This window comes from Cajanus cajan, chromosome 8, assembly GCF_000230855.2.
Source record: "Cajanus cajan strain Asha chromosome 8, NIPB_CcT2T_4, whole genome shotgun sequence".
Lineage (NCBI taxonomy): Eukaryota > Viridiplantae > Streptophyta > Magnoliopsida > Fabales > Fabaceae > Cajanus > Cajanus cajan.
In genome coordinates, this window is record NC_138524.1 from 31,786,308 (window position 1) to 31,795,346 (window position 9,039).

The following is a 9,039-nucleotide window of genomic DNA, read 5'->3' on the forward strand; positions in this document are numbered from 1 at the left end:
ATCGATTATTCTTTAAAATAATCGATTATCTGGTTCTGAAACTTTTATAAATAGTTTGAACATTTTGAAACTTCAGAATGGAGTTAGAATTGAGAATCAAAATTAGAAAAGCATTTTTGTGAAGTCTTTGTGACAATCTTGGATAGTTTTCTTTGTGAATCCAAGAAGAAAAACATTTGTGAAAAACTTTGAGAAAAGATCATCATCATCATCACATTCTTGAAAGGGAAGAGATTAAAATTTTCTTTTGAATTCCAGGTGAATTCGTTCCTTAATTCTTTGTGAATACTTGTAAATCTTGAGAGGGTTTCTCAAGTGGTAAGGAATTCTTGTAGTGGATTTCTACAAGGGGTGCTTTCTTGAGGTCAAGAAAGTGGTTATCTTGAATGTAGGAGTATATGCATGTGTGGTATGCTTGTAAACCTTCTTCATTAAGATAGTGGAACAAATCTTGATCAGGTTATGATTGAGGACTGGATGTAGGTCACATGTGGAGTGGCTGAACCAGGATAAAAAACTTGTGCAATCTTCTCTTACCCTTATCTTTTACTTTGTGTAATATCTTGATTGTGCGTTAAAGAAGATTGTTCTTGATTAACATGTGAACATGAACAATATTGGTTTGAACTGAATCAAAGCATTACATATTGATATCATCTTTGAACCTCATTATTGGTTAATCAAGAAATCATATAGGATTCATTCTTCTGTAACAAGTCTTTAAGAAACTTCATTGAAAATTCAGTTTTAGAAAAGTTTAATTGAAATAAAGATCCTAAATACTCTGAAAATTTTTAAAGTGTCATAGAATCCAATTCTCCCCCCTCTTGGATTGAGCCATTCTTTTCTAACAATTGGTATCTAGAGCAAGGTTCTTGAGAGTTATTCAAGAATTCAAAAATGGCCAATAGCAACCTACCCTATGGGGAAGGTGTGTCTATTCGTAGACCTCCTATTTTCAATGGTGAATACTATGTCTACTGTAAAATTAGGATGAGAATTTTCAATGAAGCAATTGATATTGTTGTATGGGATGCAATAGAAAATGGACCCTATATCCCTATGACAAAAGATGATGATGAGAAGAGAGAAAAACATTGGAGTGAGTGGAGTGATGATGAAAAGAAAAGAGCCCAATATGACTATAGAGCCAAAAACATTATTACATCTGCATTGTCTATTGATGAGTTTTTTTAGAATATCACAATGCAAATTTGCTAAAGAAATGTGGGATACTTTGCAAGTCACTCATGAAGGAACAAGTGATATAAAGAGATCTAGAAAGCATACTCTCATAAGAGAATATGAGTTGTTTAGAATGAACAATGGTGAATCTATTTCTGATTTTCAAAAGAGATTTACACACTTGATAAATCACCTTGTTGACCTTGGCAGGAAATTTGAAAAAGAAGAGCTAAATTTGAAAGTGCTGCAATGCTTGGACAGATCATGGCAAGCAAAGGTGACAGCCATAGAAGAATCAAAGGATTTGACCTCCTTGACACTTGCTACTCTCTTTGGGAAGCTAAGAGAGCATGAGCAAAAGCTGCACATATTTGAAGAAAATGAACAGTAGGACAAGAAGGGCAAAGGAGTGCCATTAAAGGCCTTGCAATCTGCCAAAGGCAAAGAGGTGTGTGAAGAGTCAAGCTCCGATGATTTCAAAACTGAGAACTTCAACTTTCTGGTGAAGAAGTTCAGAAAATTCTTAAGGAAAAAGAGGAATTCCCCCTACAATTTCAATAGAAAGACTAATAAGAAAGAGGAAGCAAGCACATCCTCCTTCAATTGCTTTGAGTATGGAAAACCGGGACATATAAAAGCTGAGTGTCCAAACCTCTTGAAGAAGCAACAAGAGGAGAAGAAAATGAAGAAAAATGGCAAAGGGAAGAGAGCCTACATTGCTTGGGAAGATAATGACTCAAGCACAACAAGTGATGAATCTGAATTTAAAGAGAACAACTTGTGTTTGATGGCTGGAGCTGACTAAGACACAATTTTAAGTGATTCTGACCTTGAATCTAATCTGGACTATGATCAACTCCAAGAAGATTTTATACAAATTCATAAAGAGGCTGTAAAATTAGATGCCTTGAATTCAAAGCTTAAAAACAAGCTGAAATGGTATGAGAATGCTTTAATTAAAGCTAAACAAGAGCTTGAGGATTTGAAACATGAGCATGAAAATCTTCAAACTATTTTCAACTTTAGTGAAGCTCATTGTGAAACCTCCTCCTCCGCAAAAGGTGTTTGTGAAAATTGCAAGACTTTTGAAAAAGAAAATGCTAATTTAAAATCCACTCTTGCAAAGTTCACAAATGGAAATGCAAATTTAAATATACTTTTGGGAAATCAAAGAAACACTTTTGATAGGAGTGGACTTGGTTTTAATCAAAGCATGAGCATGCCATTCAAGTCAAAGAAAGAAGCTTTTAAGAAAAACCAAGATTTCAGAAAATTTAAAACAAATTTCACTAGACAAACAACTTGCTATTATTGTTGTAAAAGAAGTCACACAATAAGAAACTGCTACTCTGGGAAATACGGAGTTCCAAATGGAGAAATGGTTTGGATTAAAAAGAGCCAAAGGATGAGAACTAACCTACAAGGACCCTTCACATGGGTAACTAAATTTTTTCTCTGAATCTTTGTTGTAGGAATGCTTGAGGGCCAAGAATTTACTATGGTATCTTGATAGTGGCTGCTCAAGGCATATGACTAGAGATCCTACAAAATTCTCAAGTCTGAAATTGAAGAATGAAGGGTATGTTACACAACAACAAAGGGAGAATCCTTGGTCATGGTAATATTGGTAACTCCTCCTCTCAAACATTGATTGAAAATGTATTGCTTGTTGATGGGCTGAAACATAATTTGCTGCGCATAAGTCAACTTAGTGATAGAGGTTTTAAAAATTGGAAAAAGACTAAAGAAATCAGATTCATTGGAAAAAGAATTGACAACATATACATGCTTGACTTAGAACACTCAATAGCAATTTCTAATACTAAGTGCTTAATAAGGACAAACTATGTGATGCTTGTCAAAAGGGCAAGCAAGTGAAGGTTAGCTTTAAAAGCAAAAATCAGATTTCCACAACTAGACCTTTGCAATTAATTCACATGGATTTGTTTGGTCCTTCAAGAACCACGAGTCTAGGTGGAAACTACTATGGTTTAGTTATTGTAGATGACTACTCAAGATTCACATGGGTTATGTTTCTTGCAAATAAAAATGATGCTTTTAATGCCTTTAGAAAATTTTCCAAGCTTGTTCAAAATGAAAAGAATTCAAACATTACCTCTATAAGAAGTGACCATGGAGGTGAATTCCAAAACATTTTGTTCCAAGAATTCTGTGAGGAACATGGTATAAACCATAATTTCTCAGCACCTAGGACACCTCCACAAAATGGGGTTGTTGAGAGGAAAAATAGGTCCCTTGAAGAACTAGCTAGGACTATGTTGAATGAGACAAAATTGTCAAAATATTTTTGGGCTGATGCTATTAACACAGCTTGTCATGTGTTAAACAAAGTTCTGATCCGACCTATATTAAAGAAAACACCCTATGAAATTTACAATGGAAGGAAGCCTAACATTTCATACTTTAGAGTGTTTGGGTGTAAGTGCTTTGTGCTGAACAATGGGAAAAAGCAACTTGGAAAATTTGATGTAAAGGCTGATGAGGAAATCCTTTTAGGATACTCTACAAATAGCAAAGCCTATAGAATCTATAACAAGAGAACTCTAGTTGTTGAAGAATCTGTCCATGTTGTATTTGATGAGTCTAACAAACAAGAGACATGGCAAACTGAAATTGAAGACTTGACTGATTTGCTTGATCAACCTCTATTGGAGAGTGAAACTAATAAAAAGCCTAAAGAGAGTGAATCACATGAAAACAAAAAGGATACAAGTGAACAAATGCCTAAGGAATGGAAAACTTCTAGGGACTTATCAATGGATAACATAATTGGAAATATTGGTAAGGGTGTTTCAACTAGAAGTGCCATTAAGAATATTTGCAATATTATGGCTTTTGTGTCACAAGTTGAACCTAAGTGTATTGATGAAGCACTTAAAGATGAACATTGGTTAATGGCCATGCAAGAGGAGCTAAATCAGTTTGAAAGAAATGAAGTATGGCATTTAGTGCCATTACCAACTGATTATCCAATTACAGGAACCAAGTGGGTTTTTAGAAATAAGCTTGATGAATCTGGGATAATTATAAGAAATAAGGCAAGGCTAGTGGCTAAGGGGTATAATTAAGAAGAAGGAATTGACTATGATGAGACTTTTGCCCCTGTAGCAAGGATAAAAGCCATTAGATTACTTCTTGCTTATTCCTCTATAATGAATTTCAAGCTTTATCAAATGGATGTGAAAAGTGGTTTTCTCAATGGGTTGATACAAGAGGAAGTGTATGTGGAGCAACCACCAGGCTTTGTGGATTTTCAAAATCCTAATCATGTGTACAAACTTAAAAAGGCACTTTATGGCTTGAAGCAAGCTCCAAGATCATGGTATGAAAGGTTGAGCAAATTTTTGATTGAGAATGACTATGTAAGAGGGAAAGTAGATAATACATTGTTTGTCAAAAAGTTTAAAAATGATACAATGTATGTCCAAATCTATGTGGATGATATTGTATTTGGATCTACCAATGTCTCTCTATGCAAAGAATTTTCTAAAACCATGCAAGGAGAATTTGAAATGTCAATGATGGGGGAGCTTACATTCTTTTTGGGGTTGCAAATCAAACAAATGAGTGATCGGATTTTCATAAGTCAAAGCAAGTATTGCAATGAACTATTGAAGAAGTTTGGTATGGAAGGGTGTAAGGAGGCTGCCACACCAATATCAAACACTTGCAATCTTGACTTAGATGAGAAAGGCATAGCTGTTGATAACTCAAAGTACAGAGGTATCATTGGATCACTCTTATAATTGACAGCTAGTAGGCCTGATATAATGTTTGCTGTGTGCTTATGTGCAAGATTTCAGGCTAATCCAAAAGAATTTCACATGAAGAGTGTAATGAGAATTCTTAAATATTTGAAAGGTACAACTAATGTAGGTTTGTGGTATCCAAAGGGAGTCTCACTAAGTCTGATAGGCTACTCAGATTCAAACTATGCTGAGTGTAGACTAGATAGATAAAGCACAAGTGGTACTTGTCACCTACTAGGTAGTGCACTTGTCTCATGACATAGCAAAAAGCAAGCTTGTGTTTCACTAAGTAAAGCTGAGGCTGAGTATATAGCAGCTGGGAGTTGTTGTGCTTAAATTCCTTGGATGAAGCAACAACTAAGAGATTATGGAACTGAGTTAAATAAAATACCTCTGAGATGTGACAATACAACTGTAATAAATTTGACCAAAAACCCAATTTTGCACTCTAGGACAAAACATATAGAGATAAGACACCACTTTTTGAGAGATCATGTCCAAAGGAATGATTGTGTTGTAGAGTTTGTTGAGACTAGTAAGCAATTAGCTGACATATTTACAAAACCTCTACCAAGGGAAAGATTTAACCAATTAAGAATCGAACTAGGGATAATAAATGAATCTTGTTTGAATTGATTGTAATTTGAGAGTGATTGTATTATTGTCTGGAACAAGAATAAAACATTGATGCATAAAAGAGAGTATTCAAGGAGCAAATTAGACTTGGAGTAATTTGAAAGGTTAAATTTCTGAGAAGCAAAAGTTCTCTAGAATAATCGATTATCTTAAAATATAATCGATTATTTTAAGTGAGTCCATAATAATAATCGATTATTTGGGTAATAATCGATTATCTGGGAGTTGAAGAATTCCAAAAGCCTCTGTAATAATCGATTATTTGGGCCATAATCGATTATTTGGTATGAAGAATCTCAAGAGTCTCTGGAATAATCGATTATCTAGGGAAATAATCGATTATCTGGGAAGAGGAATTTGAAAGGCCTCTGAAATAATTGATTATCTTGAAAATAATCGATTATCTGGGCAGAGTCAAGAAAAACCACCCTTTGGAATAATCGATTATTCTAAAAATAATCGATTATTCATAGAAAATAGTGTTTTTAAAGGGTTTTACTGATACAAATAATCGATTATTTGTATAAATAATCGATTATCTGGGCGACCTTAGGCATTCCTGAAGCATTTTGAACGGTTATATGCGCACCAAACCCTTAACTTCCCATAACTCTTCAGTTGGGAAACCTCCCCACTCAGAAACGTGCTAGGGCATAAGAACCCCCAAAACCTCTCATTTCTTCACATTCTCACATTCTCTCAAACCCTCAAACCCTAACCTCCTCATCTCTCTCATTCTCTTCTTCTCCACCAAGACCCATTCATGGCTTCTTCTTCCAAAAGACCCAAGAAGCTTGAAGTGAGGGGGAGCAAGCATCCTCTGCCCTCAGGGCAACTAATCTCCAAGTGGTTCGATGAGAAGACCCAAGAGTATTATTTCAAGTGGTATGCGGTTCGGAGAATCATCCCTCCCAAGACCCTTAAGCTGGAGTGGTTCAAGAATGAAGGGTTTAGCTTTCCAACTCCTCTGGAGCACCAAGAACTTGGAAAGTTTTTGGAAATGGAGGGACCCTACTACCCTGAGCTGATCAAGCTGTTTCTCTGCTTTGCAACAAGCAATGAAGGAATTATGCAATCAGTTGTGAAGGGGAAGCTGATAAAGCTTGATGGACCAACCTTGAAGGCGGCTGCCGGACTGAGCGACACTGGAAGGGAAAAACCCCAACCCTTCAACTTTGGTGATTTTGAGGAGCTGAGGACCTTTAGAGATTTTCAGAGAAATCCTGAGGGCACCAACTACAACAAGTTTTTGGCGGGAGGTATGAAGAAAAATTCCCGTTTGATTTCTTTCATTATTGCCTGGATGTTAAAACCACGTTTGCATAACCATGCCCAAATGTCAAGGGATGACATTTTATTAATGCATGTGATTAAAAAGAAAATCAAGATTGATTGGGTATCAATGGTGAATGATTGTATGTGGAAGGCAAGACAGAAAGAGGATGGTCCGATTCCGTATGCTCTGTTGCTGTCTAAAATTTTTGAGAATGCAGGGGTAGAATTAACAGGGGAGAAGAAAATTATTCTCCATGCTTCTAATAAGATTGAGAAATCTTCCTTGCATCACATGGGGATGCTCAAATAGGAAGATAAGTGGGTATTCAAGGGAGATGTACCTCTAACTCCTGAACCGGCGACCGATGAAGATGGCGTTCCATCTCATGATGAGGATCAGCCACCACAGGTTGAAGCTGAGCCTGACCAGGAGCAAGAAGCGGAGCCTAAGCCATTCTCTCTATTCGAGCAACTTATGATTAATAAGCTTGATGCTGTGAGTCAATTTATTCGAGTATTCTTGATAGGTTTGATGACCTTGACCGTGAGGTTAACCGACTCAAGACTCACCTGGGGATACATGAGGACTTAGAGTGATTAGTGTTCTGTTTTAGTTAGGAAGCTTAAATTCTAATTTTGAATTTTAATTTCAATTTGGTTGTAATATTTTTAATTCCGGAACAATTTGAATGCTTTAATCTGTTGAACAATTTAATTTCTGATGGTATTTGAAGTTTAAATTGCTGATATATTGGTTTGAATGGTGTGACAAATTTTGATTTGGTTGGTTGATGCTATGATGCTCTGTTTTTGAGCATGATGATGTTCAATTTTTTCTTGAGCATTGATATTTTGATATTTGATTTTTGGTGAGCCAAATTGATAATGTTTTTGGATTATAAAATTATGAGTTGTGGTTTGAAACTTGTAATGTTGGCTGACCAATTCATGTTTGAGTTGCTGATCTAATAACTCTGACTTGGATATTATAGTTCACAAAGTTTGTTTGTTGACCAATACCTATGATGTGTAAAATCAGTTTTGATATTGTTCTAAGCACATAAGGTGTATGCATATGGCTCATACTATTTGTTGTGGACATACATAGCTTGATTTGTTTTTGATGATGTCCAAAGGGGGAGAAAGGTTTTGTTTTGGTTGTTTTGCAGGTTTTGAATGTGAAAGAAAAGGCAAAAGAAAAATGAACAAAATTGCTTAAGCTTAGCATGGTTTGTCATGCTTAGCATGGTTTGTCATCATCAAAAAGGGGAAGATTGTTGGGATTGGAGAGCCTGAGATTGATCACCTTTGATTGATTAGGAAGGGGTAGTAAGTCAAGAGGGGTGAGAGGATTAAAGCCATATACAACCTCAAAAGGGGATAGATTAGTAGTCTTGTGGACTACTCTATTGTAGGCAAACCATATATGGGGAAGACAATCATCCCAAGTTTTCTTATTTCCTTTCAATATGTCCCTTAACAATGTGGATAGGGATCTATTGACCACTTTGGTTTTCCCATCGGTTTATGGGTGACACGTAGTGGAATAAACAAGCTTAGTTCCTAGTTTTTCCCATAATACTTTCCAAAAATGACTTAGGAACTTCACATCCCCATCAGAAACAATAGTCTTGGGTAGACCATGCAAACGGACCACTTCCTTGAAAAATAGCTTAGCAATATAGCTAACATCATCTACTTTGTGGCATGGTATGAAATGAGCCATCTTACTAAAACGGTCCACTACCACAAAGATAGAATCAAATCCCCTTTGGGTTCTTGGGAGACCAAGCACAAAATCCATACTAATGTCAACCCAAGGGGAGCTAGCTGTTGGGATTGGAGAGCCTGAGATTGATCACCTCTGAAGTTTGAAGAGTTTTGATGATAACAAGTGTGTACCAAGGACATCAACAACAAAGGAGTAAAAAACAAAGTCAAAGGAAGATGTTATGTAATAGGAGTAGTTTATTATGTATAAAATTGTTTTGATTGAGTTTATCTTTTGTGTGTGTTGTGTGCATGAGCTAAATCTATATCTAATCTGATTAAGGAGTGTATGATGATGAGTTAAAAGGATTAAGAAGTTACTTTGAGACTTAAAACAAAGTTTTGAAAACTAACTCAAAATAATCGATTATCATTAAATATAATCGATTATTCCAGCAACAGG